Source organism: Aquarana catesbeiana, linkage group LG01, assembly GCF_042186555.1.
Source record: "Aquarana catesbeiana isolate 2022-GZ linkage group LG01, ASM4218655v1, whole genome shotgun sequence".
NCBI classification, from domain to species: domain Eukaryota; kingdom Metazoa; phylum Chordata; class Amphibia; order Anura; family Ranidae; genus Aquarana; species Aquarana catesbeiana.
The window spans coordinates 113,810,098-113,828,450 of NC_133324.1; the positions used below are offsets into that span (position 1 = coordinate 113,810,098).

An 18,353-nucleotide genomic window follows, 5' to 3' on the forward strand; every position below is an offset into this window, starting at 1 on the left:
GGATCAGCTAGCATCGAGGGGGCCCTCTAGGTGGGTTCTCCGCACACAGCATACGACAGTGTCCACTTCAAGGAGCTAGAAAGAAAAAAATTGTCCACGCAACGGCCCCTCTCTCCGAGGAGCAGCATGTGAAAATCTCTGACGTATGAGCACTCTGAAAGACAATTTGCCTTTATTACTGGTGTACCTGGCTGCTTCAAATCACATCATTCATTGCTATATGCATCCAATTTTAATCGGAAGTTTCTTCTTCCCCGAATATTAAGGTTTATTTCAAATATGACCGCTGGGTTCTGAAACTTTCTACTAATTTTATAAAGAAATGACACATTTCATTTTACAATACCGTAACTTTATTCTGGCTCCACTGTCAGCAATAGACATGCTGACCTATACCAATCACATTATATACACACACACATTATATATATACACATATATATATATATATATACACACACACATTATATATATATATATATATATATATATATATACACACACATATATATACACACATATTATATATATATATATATATATATATATATATATATATATATATATATATATATATATATTATATGTATATATACACATATGTATATATACATATATATTCATACATACACACACCCACACATACATAATACACACACAGAAACAGTGCCTTGAAAAAGTATTCACCCCCCCACCTTGGATTTTTACCTATTTTGTTACATTAGTTCAATTTTTTTTTAATCTGAATTATATGTGATGGATCAGAACACAATAGTCTAAGTTGTTGAAGTAAAAATATATACATAAAACTATTTTTCAGAAATAAAAAACTGATAATTGGCATGTTCGAATGTATTCACCCCCTTTTGTTATGAAGCCCATAAAAAGCTCTGGTGCAACCAATTACCTGCAGAAGTCACATAATTAGTGAAATGATGTCCACCTGTGTGCAATCCAAGTGTCACCTGATCTGTCATTGCATATACACACAGTTTTGAAAGGCCCCAGAGGCTGCAACACCTAAGCAAGAAGCCCCACTAACCAAACACTGCCATGAAGACCAAGGAACTCTCCAAACAAGTAAGGCCCCTTTCACACTGGGGCTGTAGGGGGCGTCGGCGGTAAAATGCGGCTATATTTAGCGCTGTTTTACCGCGGGATTTGGCCGCTAGCGGTGCGGTTTTAACCCCCCGCTGGCGGCCGAAAAAGGGTTAAAACCCCTTGTATAGCGCGGCTATAGCCGCGGTATTACCGCAGTATAGCTGCACTGTCCCATTGATTTCAATTGGCAGGAGCGGTTTAGGAGCGGTGAATACACCGCTCCTTCACCGCTCCAAAGAAGCGGCTGACAGGAGATTTTTTCTTCTTCTGCCAGCGCACCGCTTCAGTGTGAAAGCCCTCGGGCTTTCACACTGAACAAACAGCGGAGGCTGTTTAGGGGCGGTTTGCAGGCACTATTTTTAGCGCAATAACGCCTGCAAACCACCCCAATGCGAAAGGGGTCTAAGGGAGAATGTTGTTGATAAGCACAAGTCAGGGTTAGGTTATAAACAAATATCCAAATCTTTGATGATCCCTAGGAGTACCATCAAATCTATCATAACCAAATGGAAAGAACATGGCACAACAGCAAACCTGCCAAGAGACAAGAGAGAAGAGCACACCAAAACTCACCGGGCAAGGAGGGCATTAATCAGAGAGGCAGCACAGAGACCTAAGGTAACCCTGGAGGAGCTGCAGAGTTCCACAGCAGAGACTGGAGTATCTGTACATAGGACGACAATAAGCCGTACGCTCCATAGAATTGGGCTTTATGGCAGAGTGGCCAGAAGAAAGCCATTACTTTCAGCAAAAAACAAAATGGCACGTTTTGAGTTTGCAAAAAGGCATGTGGGAGACTCCCAAAATGTATGGAGGAAGGTGTTCTGGTCTGTTGACAATAAAATTGAACTTTTTGGCCAAAGAAATTGCTATGTCTGGCGCAAACCCAACAAATCACATTACCGAAAGAACACCATCCCCACAGTGAAACATGGTGGTGGCAGCATCATGGTGTAAGGATGTTTTTTAGCAGTCGGGACTGAGAAACTGGTCAGAGTTGAGGGAAAGATGGATGGTGCTAAATACAGGGATATTTTTGAGAAAAACCTGTACCACTCTGTGCGATTTGAGGCTAGGATGGAGGTTCACCTTCCAGGAGGACAATGATTCCAAACACACTGCTAAAGCAACACTTGAGTGGTTTGAGGGGAAATGTAAATGTGTTGGAATGGCCTAGTCAAAGCCCAGATCTCAATCTAATAGAAAATCTGTGCTTGGACTGAAAGATTGCTGTTCACAAGCGCAAACCATCCAACTTGAAGGAGCTGGAGCAGTTTTGCCAGGAGGAATAGGCAAAAATCCCAGTGGTAAGATGTGGCAAGCTCATAGAGACTTATCCAAAGCGACCTGGAGCTGTGATAGCCGCAAAAGGTGGTCTACAAAGTATTGACTTTGGGGGGGTGAATAGTTATGCACATTGACTTTTTCTATTATTTTGTCCTATTTGTTGTTTGCTTCACAATAAAAAAACAAAAAACATCTTCAAAACATCTTCAAAGTTGTGGGTATGTTCTGTAAACTAAATGATGCAAATCCTCCAAGGAGGTGAATACTTTTGCAAGGCACTAATATATATATATATATATATATATATATATATATATATATATATATATATATATATATATACACACACACATACACTCATACATACATATACACTAGTAAACCTATAGAGAGGCTTACCTATAGGTACTGAAAATATCTCCTAAACTTGCACCGTTTAGGAGATATTCAGGAAAAGATGTTGGCCGTGGGAGCGGAGTGCGGGCGGCACTGCCGGGCATCCTTCTAAGGTAAATATTTCATAACGAACTAGTATGTGATGCATATGCTCATAATGCCTTTGTTTTGCAGGTTTTTTTTTTTTCTGAGGTTTACAGCCACTTTAAGGTATGCAGCAAACCATGACAGTATGACATGAAATACAATGGTCGATGATATCCGTTGGCAGAAATGTATATAACATGAACAGAGAATTAATAGACATCAATAAAGTAACAGACAAGGTTCCAGCGCAGCATTATGAAGTGCCTATACATATTGGGCCATAGCCTCTACAGGAAATATATCCTGCATTGTGGTGGAAGACATACCGTATATTACTTTGCTTTTATACTTCAATGCCACCATACAGTTTAGAAATAATATATTTTTCTCAGTACTTACTTTATGCTTTGTCATTTATCCACCTGAGGACCGCCCGCCACGTACTGCAGAAGGGCGGCACACACAGGCAAAGCGATGTAACCGTACATCTCTGCCTGCCTTCACGTTTAGGGCGCACGCATGTGCCATGCCCTGCCAACACCTGCTGTGTTTGTACACAGACGGTCCTGGCCAATGATTCATGGCTGGGACCTGCTGATTGGCTGTGCCCATCAACACAATCAACACAGGGCTCTGTACAGAAGGCACGATCAAGGATAAGAAACAAAGATATTTAGTAAAAATCAGCACACATTACACATTGTTAGACACACATTTAACCCCTTGATTACCCCTAGATGTTAGCCCCTTCCCAGGCATTAGTACAGTAACAGTGTATATTATTATCCCTGATCACTTTATTGGTGTCACGGATTATGACAGCGGCAGTCAGTCAGTTCCCCCCCAGCGTCAGTTAGTGTCAAATAACCCGCTGCACTATTGCAGTCCCTTTATGAGTCGCTGATCAACACCATTAGTATATAAAAAAAAAAAAAAATCCAGTATATATACTATAGTTTGTAGATGCTATAACTTTCAAGCAAACCAATCAATATACACTTATGCAATTTTTTTTTTTTTTTTAACCAAAGACATGTAAGCAGAATACATTTTGGCCAACATTAATGGTGAAGTTATTTTTTTTTTTTACACTTTATCGGATACGTTTTATATATAAAAAGTAAAAAATAGTTTTTTTTTTTAATTTTTGGGCTTTTTTCATTTATATAATAAAAAACAAAAAACTCAGTGGTGATCAAATGCCAGCAGCAGAAAGCTCAATTTGTGTAAAAAATTGATATAAATTGTGTTTTGGTACAGTGTTACATGACCACGTAATTGTCAGTTAACCCCTTTAAGCCCCGGACCATTTGGCTGGCCAAAGACCAGAGCACTTTTTGCGATTCGGCACTGCGTCGCTTTAACTGACAATTGCGCGGTCGTGCGACGTGGCTCCTAATCAAAATTGACGTCCTTTTTTTCCCCACAAATAGAGCTTTCTTTTGGTGGGATTTGATCACCTTTGCGGTTTTTATTTCTTGCGCTATAAACAAAAAACAGTGACAATTTTGAAAAAAAGCAATATTTTTTACTTTTTGCTATAATAAATATACCTAAAAAAATATATAAAACAAATTTTTTTTTCCTCAGTTTAGGCCAATATGTATTCTTCTACATATTTTTGGTAAAAAAAATTGCAATAAGCGTTTATTGATTGGTTTGCACAAAAGTTATAGCGTCTACAAAATAGGGGATAGTGTTTTGGCATTTTTATTAATAATTTTTTTTTTTTTACTAGTAATGGCGGTGATCAGCGATTTTTATTGTGACTGCGACATTATGGTGGACAGATTGGACACTTTTGGTGCTATTTTGGGACCATTCACATTTATACAGAGATCAGTGCGATTAAAAATGCATTGATTACTGTGTAAATATGACTGGCAGTGAAGGGGTTAACCAGGAGGGGTTGTTGCAGGGGTTAAGTGTGTCCTAGGGAGGTGTTCTAACTGTGGGGGGGGATGGGCTACATGTGACACGACACTGATCACCACTCCCGATCACAGGGAGCTGTGATCAGTGTCCTGTCACTAGGCAGATTGGGGAAATGCTTGTTTACATCAGCATTTCCCCGTTCTCCCTCTCCGTGAGACGATCGCGTGTATCCCCGCGGACACAGAGTCCGTGGGACCCACAATTACACTCACGAAGCTCGCGGCAGGGTCACGTGTGCACTGCCGGCTGCGCGCACGCGACCACACAGCGGCAAATTTAAAGGGACGTACCTGTACGCCCATTTGCCTGTCCGTGCCATTCTCCTGACGTATATGTACATGCGGTGGTCGGCAAGTGGTTAAAGTAGCACAGTGCTAAATAGCGAAAAATGGCCTGGTTATGAAGAGGCTAAAACCTTCCGGAGCTGAGGTAATTAATATATATTATCTGTTATGGTACGCTATTTAATATATACATATACAGTGGGGACGGAAAGTATTCAGACCCCCTTAAATTTTTCACTCTTTGTTATATTGCAGACATTTGCTAAAATCATTTAAGTTAATTTTTTTCCTCATTAACGTACACACAGCACCCTATATTGACAGAAAAACACTGAATTGTTGACATTTTTTCAGATTTATTAAAAAAGGAAAACTGAAATATCACATGCTCCTAAGTAAGGATGAGCTCCGGCGTGTTCGCATGGCGCACGTGCCGAGCCCGCCAGGAAGTCGGCACGGCGCAGCGCTAATCACAGGCAGGGAGACATTTCCCGATCTCTGCAGCCGCACATCGGGAAATGTCTCACTGCTTGTGATTAGCGCTGCGCCGTGCCGACTTCCTGGCGGGCTCGGCACGTGCGCCATGCGAACACGCCGGAGCTCATCCCTACTCCTAAGTATTCAGACCCTTTGCTGTGACACTCATATTTAACTCAGGTGCTGTCCATTTCTTCTGATCATCCTTGAGATGGTTCTACACTTCCATTTGAGTCCAGCTGTGTTTGATTATACTGATTGGACTTGTTTAGGAAAGCCACACACCTGTCTATATAAGACCTTACAGCTCACAGTGCATGTCAGAGCAAATGAGAATCATGAGGTCAAAGGAACTGCCTGAAGAGCTCAGAGACTTGTGGCAAGGCACAGATCTGGCCAAGGTTACAAAAAAATTTCTGCTGCACTTAAGGTTCCTAAGAGCAAAGTGGCTTCCATAATCCTTAAAAGCAAGACGTTTGGGACGACCAGAACCTTCCTAGAGCTGGCCGTCCGGCCAAACTGAGCTATCGGGGGAAAAGAGCCTTGGTGAGAGAGTTAAAGAAGAACCCAAGGATCACTGTGACTGAGCTCCAGAGATGCAGTCGGGAGAAGGGAGAAAGTTGTAGAAAGTCAACCATCACTGCAGCCCTCCACCAGTCTGGGCTTTATGGCAGAGTGGCCCAACGGAAGTCTCTCCTCAGTGCAAGACACATGAAAGCCCGCACGGAGTTTGCTAAAAAAAACATCTGAAGGACTCCAAGATGGTGAGAAATAAGATGCTTTGGTCTGATGAGACCAAGATAGAACTTTCTGGCCTTAATTCTAAGCGGTATGTGTGGAGAAAACCAGGCACTGCTCATCCTGTCCAATGCAGTCCCCAACAGTGAAGCATGGTGGTGGCAGCATCATGCTGTGGGGGTATTTTTCAGCAGCAGGGACAGTACAACTGGTTGCAATCGAGGGAAAGATGAATGCGGCCAAGTACAGGGATATCCTGGACGAAAACCTTCTCCAGAGTGCTCAGAACCTGAGACTGGGCAGAAGGTTTACCTTCCAACAAGACAATGACCCTAAGCACACAGCTAAAATAACGAAGGAGTGGCTTCACAACAACTCCGTGACTGTTCTTGAATGGCCCAGCCAGAGCCCTGACTTAAACCCATCTGAGCTTCTCTGGAGAGACCTAAAAATGGCTGTCCACCAATGTTTAGCATCCAACCTGACAGAACTGGAGAGGATCTGCAAGAAGGAATGGCAGAGGATCCCCAAATCCAGGTGTGAAAAACTTGTTGCATCTTTCCCAAAAAGACTCATGGCTGTATTATATCAAAAGGGTGCTTCTACTAAATACTGAGCAAAGGGTCTGAATACTTAGGACCATGTGATATTTCAGTTTTTCATTTTTTAATAAATCTGCAAAAATGTCAACAATTCTGTGTTTTTCTGTCAATATGGGGAGTTGTGTGAACATTAATGAGGAAAAAAAAAATGAACTTAAATGATTTTAGCAAATGACTGCAATATAATAAAGAGTGAAAAATTTAAGGGAGTCTGAATACTTTCCGTCCCCACTGTATATCATCTGTCATGGTACGTTATTTAAAATATACAGTGCCTTGAAAAAAATATTCCTACCCCTTGAAATTTTCCACATATTGTCATGTTATAACCAAAAGCGTAAATGTATTTTATTGGGACAGTTGTCCTGTGCACAGATTCCTCCACCTGAGCTGTGGATCTCTGCAGCTCCTCCAGAGTTACCTCTTGGCTGCTTCTCTGATTAATGTTTTCTTTGCCAGGTCTGTCAGTTTAGGTGGACGGCCATGTCTTGGTAGGTTTGCAGTTGTGCCATACTCGTTCCATTTTCAGATGATGGATTGAACAGTGCTCCGTGAGATGGGATATTGGGATATTTTTTTTATAGCCTAACCCTGCTTTAAACTTCTCCACAACTTTATCCCGGACCTGTCTGGTATGTTCCTTGGGCTCTATGATGCTGTTTGTTCAAGGTTCTCTAACAAACCTCTCAGTACATCAAGGAACAGCTGTATTTATACCGAGATTAAATTACACATTTACTCTATTTACTAATTAGGTGACTTCTGAAGGGAATTGGTTCCACTAGATTTTAGTTAGGGGTATCAAGAGTTAAGAGGGGACTGAATACAAAATGTACGCCACACTTTTCAGATATTTGTAAAAAATTGTGAAAACCATTTATCATTTTCCTTCCACTTTACAATTATTTGCCACTATCACATAAAATCCCAATAAAATACATTTACGTTTTTGGTTGCAACATGACAAAATGTGAAAAATTTCAAGGAGTATGAATTTTCAAGGCACTGTATTATCTGCCATGGTATGTGATTTAATATATATTATCTGGGTTGTTTTTCTTTTATACTTCAACCCCTCCAGTCATAAGAAGTCATATTTTTCCCAGTACTTACATTATGCTTTGCCACGGTACTCTATTTGGTATGTCTGTATTTCATAGAATCCGCCCCTTTGTTACATGCTGCGTCATCTTAGAATCAGATTATTGTGCTTCTGCAGTGCTGCCCTAAGCCTATTCAGAAAACAGAGGCAGACATTGTCTGAGGCACACTGGAGATTCATGGACTGGTCAGTTTGTGGGGTTACTATAATTCATCACTGTCATGTCACGTGCGGTCACAAATAAAAAACAAGATCAAAAGGAATCTTTCTTTTTATGTAGATATAGACATACATATTGTAAAATAACTATATCTGCCTGTCTTGGTGATTTATCATGCTTGTTCCTAGGTGCAGTAATTATAATGTAACTGGGGACAGTCATACTTAGGGATGGGCCGAATGGACCCCTGTTCGGTTTGCACAAGAACTTTCGAACACCACGAAAGTTCGGACCCGAATAACGAACCCCATTAAAGTCAATAGGACCCAAATGTCAAAAATCAAAAGTGCCCATTTTGAAGGCTTATATGCAAGTAATTGTGCATACAATTGGGTACGGGTCCTGCTCTGGTGGACATGTATCAATAAAAAAAAAAAAGTTTGTGAAAAACGTCATTTTTAAATTAGCAGTGATTTTTCGATTGTTAAAGTGAAATCATAAAAATGAAAAATTCCTTCCAATATAGTGCCTGGGGGGTCCCCTTAGTCTACCTGTAAAATCTGTACCATGTCTAGAATCTGCTGCAGCAATAATTGCATTTATAAAGCCCCCCAAAAAATGACATTTTGTCTGCAAGTTGCCTTTATTTTGCTCAGCAACAGCTGGGGAGCCAGTGCGTATGATGAGGCCACAATGTAGTGCACTGCGAACAAGATTAGAGATTTTTTGGATACATTCTGGTGTCACTTTGACTTTGGATAGAAGTAACGGGTGCGTAAAAATTGGTCTGTGTGTGTGTCGGTGGCGCCTTCCCACTGTAACCCTATAGAGGTACTCTTGATGAAAGCAAGAATTGGCCTTGCTGTAAAAAATTGCAATGATATACACCTGTCAAACAGGTGCTGAAAAATCGGTCTTTGGGTGTTAATTGTGCCCATGAAACCTGTACCAAAAACATTCTTCCAGATAAAATGATTGAACACCCTCAAAACTAAGTAGCCTTGAAGTCCTGGTCCTGCAGAGATTCCACATCCCAAATAGACTTAATCAGTGACATTGGCATCAGGGGCTTTATAGCTGGTAATCCAGGACTGATTCATTTTTATAAGAGTCAAACGGTCCACGGAGTTTGTGGACAGACGCGTTCTATGATCAGTACTGAAACCTCCTGCAGCACTGAATGCCCGTTCTGAAAGAACGCTGGATGCAGGGCAGCCCAACAACTCAATAGCATACTGGGCAAGTTCTGGCCAGTGGTCTATGCTCATGACCCAGTAAGTCAGTGGATCGTCAGCTGGAAAGCTCGCCATCTCTGTTTTGGCCCCGAGGTAATTGTCTACCATATGATGCAGACGCTGCCGATGGCATGTGGAAGCTGATAACCCTGGGCGGCGAGGACTAAAAAAATTCCAAATTGCCTCACTTAGGTGGTCGCCTTCTCCAACGCTCCCCTCTTGACCAACAAAAGACTCAAAACTATGTTTTCCACAACACTGTAACCTACTGGAGTCAGGAAAAACGTTCAATAAAATCCTCTAACATGTCCTCAAGAGATTTTATCTTTTGCACTCTCTGTGGGGACGGGATGAGTTCTGAGACCTTCCCCTTATAACAGTGGTCAAGGAGGGTTGCCAACCAGTAATCATCCTTCTCCTTTATGCCACGTATTCTTGGGTCCTTTCGCAGCCTTTGAACAATGAGGTTGCCCATGCACCTCAAACTTGCCGAGGCTTGAGAAGCAGACTCCTCGGGGTCACTCAGGATGACAGCATCTGGAACTTCCTCCTCCCAGCCACGTACTACTCCCAAGGGTCCTGGGGTTAGAAAGCCATCGCTAGAGATTGACACGTCTTCCTCTTCTTCGAAGCCTATGAAAGTGCCAGAATCCTCCTCCTCATCCTCCTCCCCTCTCTCCTATTGTGTGTTCTGTGACATAGGAATGATGGTGTCTGGATAAAGTGGGCCTTGAGAGGAAATGAAGTCCTCCTCTTCCTCCTGCTGCTCTGCCTCCAGTGCCCTGTCCATATGCCACACAGTCTGCTCCAGCAGGAACAAAACTGGGATTGTGTCACTGATGTATGCACTGTCACTGCTCACCATCCTTGTGGCCTCCTCAAATGGTGACAATACAGTGCATGCATCCTTAATGATCAGCCATTGGCGTGGGGAAAAAAAGCAGAGGCGGCCTGAGCCTGTCGTCGTGCTGTACTAGCACAGGTACTCGTTGACGGCCCTCTGCTGCACGTATAGCCGCTGCAGCATTCCCAAAGTTGAGTTCCACCTGGTGGGCATGTCACAAATCAGTCGGTTTACGGACAGGTGGAATTCCCGCTGAATTTCAGCCAACCGAGCAATGGCTGTGTATGACCGCCTGAAATGGCTACAGACTCTTCTGGCCTGCTTTAGTACATCTTGTAACCCTGGGTACGTACTTAGCAAAACGTTGCACCACCAAATTGAGGACATGTGCCAGGCATGGCACGTGTCAACTTTCCCTGTCTGAGGGTGGACAGGAGGTTTGAGCCATTATTGAACACCACCATTCCTGGCTCCAGCTGGCGTGGTGTGAACCACCTCTGGGCCTGTCCCTGCAGAGCTGCAAAAATTTCTGCTCTGGCGTGGTTCCTGTCCCCTAAACACACCAGCTGAAGACCTGCATGGCAGCTTTTAGCCTGACTCTGGGAATAGCCCTTTGAACGCTTAGGGGGTATCCGATGTTCATAGGACAATTCTGCAGAGGAGGGCATGGAGGTGGCTGAGGAGGAGGTAGAGTTCACAGGTCTAGCATCATCACCACCAGCTGTATGGAGATGTGGGAGCACAACAAGCTGCAGCACAGAGCCCTGTCCTGCATCCTTTCGAGTTGCAAGCAGCACTACCCAGTGTGCTGTGAACTAAATATATCGTCCCTGGCCATGCTTGCTGGACCACGTGTCAGCATTAAGGTGGATTTTACGTCTGACTGCCTTGCCCAATGATGCCAGAACATTCCCTTCCACGTGATGGTAGAGAGATGGAAAGGCCTTACATGAAAAGTAGTAGCGACTGGGAACCTGTCATTTTGGTACAGCACATTATGTGAATTCACGAAAGGGGGCAGAATCCACCAGGCTGAAAGGCAGAAGTTGGAGAGCCAACAGCTTTGACAAGCTTGCATTTAGACGCTGGGCATGTGGGTAGCAGGGACTGCATTTTTTTTCCACTGCAGCAGATGGGGCAGAGAAATTTGCCGGCTACAGTCTACAGCTGGTGGTGTGCTTCTGGCAGATGTGCGGCTAGGAACTGTAACACCCTGTGCTATACCATCATCCCTGTCAGTGGAGGCTGCTGAGAGGTAATGACTCGGTATCGCAGGGGCAAACTGAAGTGGGTAAGGAGGAGGGACCGATTTGTGCCCCTTTTGTGTGGCTTTTAGGTGCTCTTTGCCAACAGGCTGAGTGGTTGGAAGTTAAATGCCTTGTTAAGCATGTGGTACCCAAATGGTTGGTGGTTTTGCCACGTTTGATGTGCCTGAGACAGTTTGCAGATAGCAACAGTGCAATCTGCTGCAGATGTGCTGAAAAAGGCCCAGACAGCTGAGCTGTGGGGGGTGCGCCGGGAGATAACAGCTGCAGAATGTGATGGAATAGGGTGGCTGCTCTCTACTTTTTCTTGATGTTGGCCTCCTTGGGGTTCAGTTCAGTTTCCTCCTCTGCTCTATCTGGCACTCAAGTCGCATCAGTGACATCATTATCATCATAATCTCCATCTCTTCCATCTTCATCATTACCACTGTAGACAACTTGGCAATACACTGCGGCTTGGGGAACATGAATACCAATTAATCTACCAGTGTTCCTCCCCCTCTCTAGGCTCATGTTCCTGTCATCCTCAACCTCAGAACCAACATCTGAATCCAGTAATGGCTGGGCATCATCAAGGAGCAAGTGGCTGACGCTGTGGTCAAATAACTCAGCTGACTCAATGGCTGATGTTGGGGCTATGGCAGTAATATATGTGGACAAGGAGGCAGGTTTATCCACTCTGGCAACTGCACACTTGTCTCTGCTTGTGTGACAAAGGATGAGGAAGGTTTAGTAACCAAGTCCACCACCTCCTCTGCATGCTGTGGCTGGATAGCACGGGCAAACTCACTAAACAGAGGAAATGATGCCCTGCCAGAGGACTGACCACCACGTCCAACTTTGCCTGTGGACACATTTGTTGCTGGCCCTCTTACAGTGCCAAGGGAACATCTGCCTTTCCTTGTTGTCCTCCCAGACATTATTGGGAGGGAGAGGACGGTGCTTATAAGCAAATGTAAAGAACAAGTTGAAATCTGTACGAAGATGCACTTTAATCAATGAGGCATTTGGTGCACTTTAATTTTAGTACTCCACAGACACACTCCACGGATACACTATAATTTACTGCAATATAATACACCAAATGTACAGTAACGCACACAGAACTATATGGCGTTAAACTGGCAGTAACACACGCAAAACGATATGGCGTTAAACTGGCAGTAATGCACACAGAACTATATGGCGTTAAACTGACAGTAACGCAATCAAATAGATGGTGTTCAACTGTCACTATACTGACGCTATCTGAACTGTCCCTACTCTAGCTATACACTAATGTAAAGATTACTGACACAGTCTCACTACACTACACTGAAACTATAAGAGCTGTCCCTACTCGACACTAATCTATGTATGAATGACATGGTCTTACCACACTACAGGGGGTCCCCAGGTTACAAACAAGTTAGGGACTGTAGGTTTGTTCTTAAGTTGAATCTGTTTGTAAGTCAGAACAGGTACATTTTTTAAGTGTAGCTCCAGACAAAAAAACTATTTTTAAGCTTTTTGGATAGCATAGGGAAGGGTTAACACCCCTGTAACATTTGTTTTGCTGTGTGTGCCCCTGTTCAGAAGATTTCACCTCACTTTCTGTCCCAATGACAATTGGATTTTGAAAATTTTGGGTTGTTGTGGAAACAAGCCTTGGTGATAAAGCAGCAGTGGAGGTACCTTTTCCCCAAAATAGCTCTTACAGGAGTGAATTTCCCTTCCTAGGTTTTAGATTTCCTTTCACTTCCTGTTGTCTCCCTCCGTTTGTAAGTAGGAGTCGTTTGTAAGTTGGCTGCCACTCACCCAACTAATTAAATTCAAAATAATAACAATAACTTACAAAGCCATCCAACTGGGCCCAAACTATATCACTAATCTAGTCTCAAAATATCAATTAAACTGTTCTTTGTTCATGCCAAGGCCTTCTGCTCTCTAGTTCCCTTGTCACCTCCTCTCGTGCTCATTTCCAGGACTTCTCCCGAGCCTCTCCCTGTGGAATTCCCTACCCCAATCTGTCCAACTATCTCCAACTCACTTTTAGGCGATCCCTGAAAACATTTCTCTTAAGAGAAACGGTTTCTCCCTCCACCTAACAACTGTACTTTTATTTTCTCCATCAGCTCGCCCCCCCACAGTTATTACCTTTTTGTATCATTTGACCCTCCCTTTTAGATTGCAAGCTCTAACGAGCAAGGCCCTCTGATTCCTTCTGTATTGAATCGTATTGTAACCATGATGGGTTTCTGTAGTGTAGTGGTTGTCACGTTCGCCTAACACGTGAAAGGTCCCGGTTTGAAACTGGGTAAAAACACAGTGAATTGTAGTGTAACTGTACTGTCTGCCCTCACGTTGTAAAGCGCTGCACAAACTGTTGGTGCTATATAAATCCTGTATAAAATTAATTATAATAATAATAATAAAAAATAGTGTCCCTTTACTGTTATAGAGAAGCAGTGGAAAGTCCTGACTTCTGTTTGTTGAATACTGCTTTGCATATAAATTATACAACTTGCAAAACTGATGAATATCAGCATATGTTCACATCTGAATTAGCAATTCATATTCACAAAGAGATTCCGGCCACCTGGAAACTCCCTGTGTGTGTCTATGTTTTCCTTGGTAAAGCAGTAAGCTGAGAAAACCCACAAGAACAATCAGAATATACCAAATGGGACGCCATCTGACTGGTTACTAAGGAATACTATTCTTTGTATGCCATAACTGTGCTTTGCTTTACTCTGTTACCCCTAACAGTTGCAGCTATATTTACCAATACAGTAATATGAATTAACCCATATTAATCCGATATCAACTCCTAAAGCTGAAGTTTAGTTTACAAACATGTTTTCCTCTACAGCTTTAGCTACAATACTTACCTGTACTGAAGTAGGTCCCATAATGTGCAAGATGCTGGATTGTGTAGAAATCTTCACTGCAGGGCTGCCCTGTCCTCTTCCTACTGCTGAACGTCCAGCACTGCGAGGGTTAACAGCATCAGGTCTCAGCTGCACAAATGATGATCTGATGGGGACACGCCCCCTCCTTCCCTCGCCTCCATTAACCACTTGACTGCCAGGCCTTTTCTGGCACTTTTGTTTACAAGTAAAAATCAGTATTTGTTTTCTAGAGAATTTCTTAAAAAAATCCCCAAACATTATATATGTTTTTAAAATAGAGGCACTAGAGAATAAATTGGTGGGCTCTGCAATTTTTTTGTCACATAGTATTTGCGCAGCGGTTTTTCAAATGCAATTTTTTGTGAAAAAATACACATTTTTTGAATTTTAATGCAAAAAAATACAATCCAAAACCCAATTTTTTGGTAAAGTATAAAAGATGATGTTACGCCGAGCAAATAGATACCAAACATGTCAAGCTTTTTGCGCGTGCAACGTAAATTTTACTATCCGTAGGCGACGCTTAAAATGCTTTTACAGGTTACGACTTTAGATTTACACAGGAGGCCTGGTGCTAGAATTACTGCCCATGATCATATATTCAATGTGATACCTCCCATGTGTGGGATGATCGCTGTTTGCATGCACGCGGAACCGATATGCGTGTTCTCGTTTGTGCATGAGTATGGGGGGAGGAAGGCACTTTATTTTTTCCGTTATTTATTTTTACACTGTCACTCTATTTTTGTTTTCAATCACCTTTATTGTTGCCACAAGGAATGTAAACATTTGGCTCTGTGATCACCTGGCAGGAAACGTCAGCTAGTCGATCAGGACTCCTGGTGGGACAGGAGATTCTGGTAAAGCGGGGGGGGGGGGGGGGGGGGGGGGTTGTTCCCCTCCCGCTGCTTGTAAAAGCAATGCAACAGCCAGTTACCTGCTAGGATTGCTTTTACAAGAGAGATGAACAGCTCTAAAAAAAGGTACTGGGATGATGCCTGCAGGTATGACCACTAGCAAGTAGTTAAAAAAAAGTTCTTTCATTGTTTACACTGTCTGTAACACCATCTGTAAATGAGGGAGAGAATCCTGACTGATCAGACTCTTTCCCCATTCACAGATTGTATTCTTTTGCAGGATGGGCATGGACACCAGGAAGATCAGATTACAAAGGCTGCAGAATGACTCACAGAGAAGAGACAAACACCTTTTTTTCTGCTGTAGTGGAGTTAAAGTGGACCAGTGCTTTCCCCCTTGCAGGGTAAAACTTTGGCCACAGGTAGACTGGGTGGCTAGCCCATGTGTGTCCAATATTGCAGTTTTTACATGCCCAGGAGGCACAGGTGCAGCATCAAAGTCCTGATGCCTGCAGCCTAAGTTTATGAATGGCAGAAATATGCTGCGGCTGGACAGGGCTGGGCACTGTATCAAGTGGTACTCGTTATCGGCGGCGGGAGAGGGGCCCCCAAATTTTTATTTATTTATTTAAATTGTCCAAATATGAGATCTGAGGACTTTTTGACCCCAGATTTCATATTTAAGAGGACCTGTCATGCTTTTGTCTATTACAAGGGATGTGACCCATTTTTTTTTTTTTTAAACAGTCTAAAAATAAATACAATCAAGTAAAATAAATAAGAAAAAAATAATGTTTTTAAGCGCCCCGTCCCGACGAGCTAGCGTGCAGAAGCAAACGCATACGTGAGTAGCGCCCGCTTGTGAAAACGGTGGTCAAACCACACATGTGAGGTATCACTGCAATCGATAGAGCGAGAGCAATAATTCTAGCCCTAGACCTCCTCTGTAACTCAAAACATGCAACCTGTAGAATTTTTTTAAACGTTGCCTATGGAGATTTTTAAGGATAAAAGTTTGACGCCATTCCACGAGCGGGCGCAATTTTGAAGCGTGACATGTTTGGTATCAATTTACTCGGCGTAACATTATCTTTCACAATATAAAAAAAATTGGGCTAACTTTACTGTTGTCTTATTTTTGTATTCAAAAAAGTGAATTTTTTCCCAAAAAAAGTGCGCTTATAAGACCGCTGCGCAAATACGGTGCAAAAAAAAAAAAAGTGTTGCATTGACTGCCATTTTATTCCTTAGGTGTTAGAAAAAAACCAATATATAATGTTTGGGGGTTCTAAGTAATTTTCTAGCAAAAAAACCTGTTTTAAACATGTAAACACCTAAATTCCAAAACGAGGCTGGTCCTTAAGTGGTTAATAACTGAGGGTTTAATATCATTTGAATGAAACATGTTTATTAATCATGTTCACTATGTCCATACATTATTTTTTCAACATGTTTTGCAAACTCTGTAAAGAATAGAAATTGGCATGTTGTAAAAGTTTATCTCTGGATTAGTATGGTACTATGGAGGTAGCATATACAATTCTTCTTCTATGTTCCAGATTCTAGATTTTCTAGATTTTGTCGAAAAACACCACTTTTTCACATTTTAAAGTACTTATATTGCTTGATACTTAATCTGCAATTCAGTAGTTACACAAGTTTCACTAATATCTGGGGGAAATGGGCAGTAAACTAGATTAGGGGAAAAACAGAATAAACAAGATTTTCTGAGCAATAATACATTTAGAAATGTCAATAATTGGGTCTTTTATTGTACAATTGGCATTTTCCAGTAAGGAACGCTCATTATGTCATGCATTAACGTGTGCTGCATTAAGGAAGCTCATTCAAATCAATAGGCTTCCGATGCACAAAAACATCCCAAATATCAGACATTTCACAATATTTAATGTGTGTTGCTAAGCACTGCACCACATGTGCATGGACGAACTGTATTGTGCTGCTATTAAAAATTAATGGCACCGTAACGAGTCAACACATGTAACCACCGTTGCCACAATGTGTATATGTAAATTGTCCTTCAGGGTTTAAATCTGATTGGCTGTTATGAAGCAAAGCTATCATTTCTTAACCCCCAACATTCTATAAAAGCCTCAGTGAAGTTTTTTTATGCTTTATATATTGTTCCAAGGCCATAACTGTGCCAGGTATTGAAGCAAACCTACAGGCAGTTTAAAGACATACTGTGTAAAGCCCCTCCCCCTTGACCACTTTATACCCACTTTTCCATTGCTCCCCTGTCGCTGCATCCTCTGTCAAAGCTGCTACTCAGTGTTGTAGCTCAGAGAAAGCGGTAGAGGTCTTAGCGCTGCATTATATGGGGGCACATGCTCCCCCATCCCCAGAAGCACTAGGCATTTTGTAGCGCTGATCACAGAGGAAGCAGCAAGGAGCTCTGGGGAAGTAAATTTAAAGCAGTCAAGAGGAAAATGTTACCCAGACACTGTCACTTTACCCTAATTGTCCCATGTACATGTAGCACCTCCTTGTGTACATAGTGTGAATAGGTTAGATAAATTTAGTTAAGCTTCACTGCAGCCTGTAAGTTATTTGGGGCCATGTAGAGTTTAGCTGGCAGACTGAGGGCTGAGCCTCTGTCACCTCCCCCCTGGCTTTTGGAAGCTTCCAGAAAGTTCCAGAACTTAGTGGGAGGTAGGATGTAGATAGAAGTCTGAATATTCATGGGAGCTCTACTAATCCCTAGGTGAGGACCATAGGTGTGCGCAGCCTATTGCATTAGGGTGTGCACCCCAAAGCTCAAACACACATGCCTTTCTCTGCAGCCTCGTTTGTATGGGGCAGTGAATGAATGGGAATGGCTCTGTGCAATGCGGCTTCCTGTTCATTCACAAACTGAAGCATAGTAAACAAAGTTTACTATGCTTCCGTTGTGAATGAACACCGCGAGCGAGTGTGTTCACTGTGTTCATTTAGAAAAGGAAGGGGCTGGTAAATTACATATTTACTAGCCCCTTCCCCTGCTCTGCTCTGAACACCGTGAGCGAGTGTGTTCACTGTGTTCATTTAGAAAAGGAAGGGGCTGGTAAATTACATATTTACTAGCCCCTTCC

The 18,353-nt window shown here is 42.5% G+C and overlaps 1 protein-coding gene across 2 annotated transcripts in view; it reads right to left on the reverse strand.

Annotated features, from left to right (window-relative positions):
- Positions 1 to 18,353, reverse strand: part of PDE4D (phosphodiesterase 4D) — a 1,265,930-nt gene that overhangs the window by 777,570 nt on the left and 470,007 nt on the right. The gene's annotated exons all lie outside the window — the stretch shown is intronic.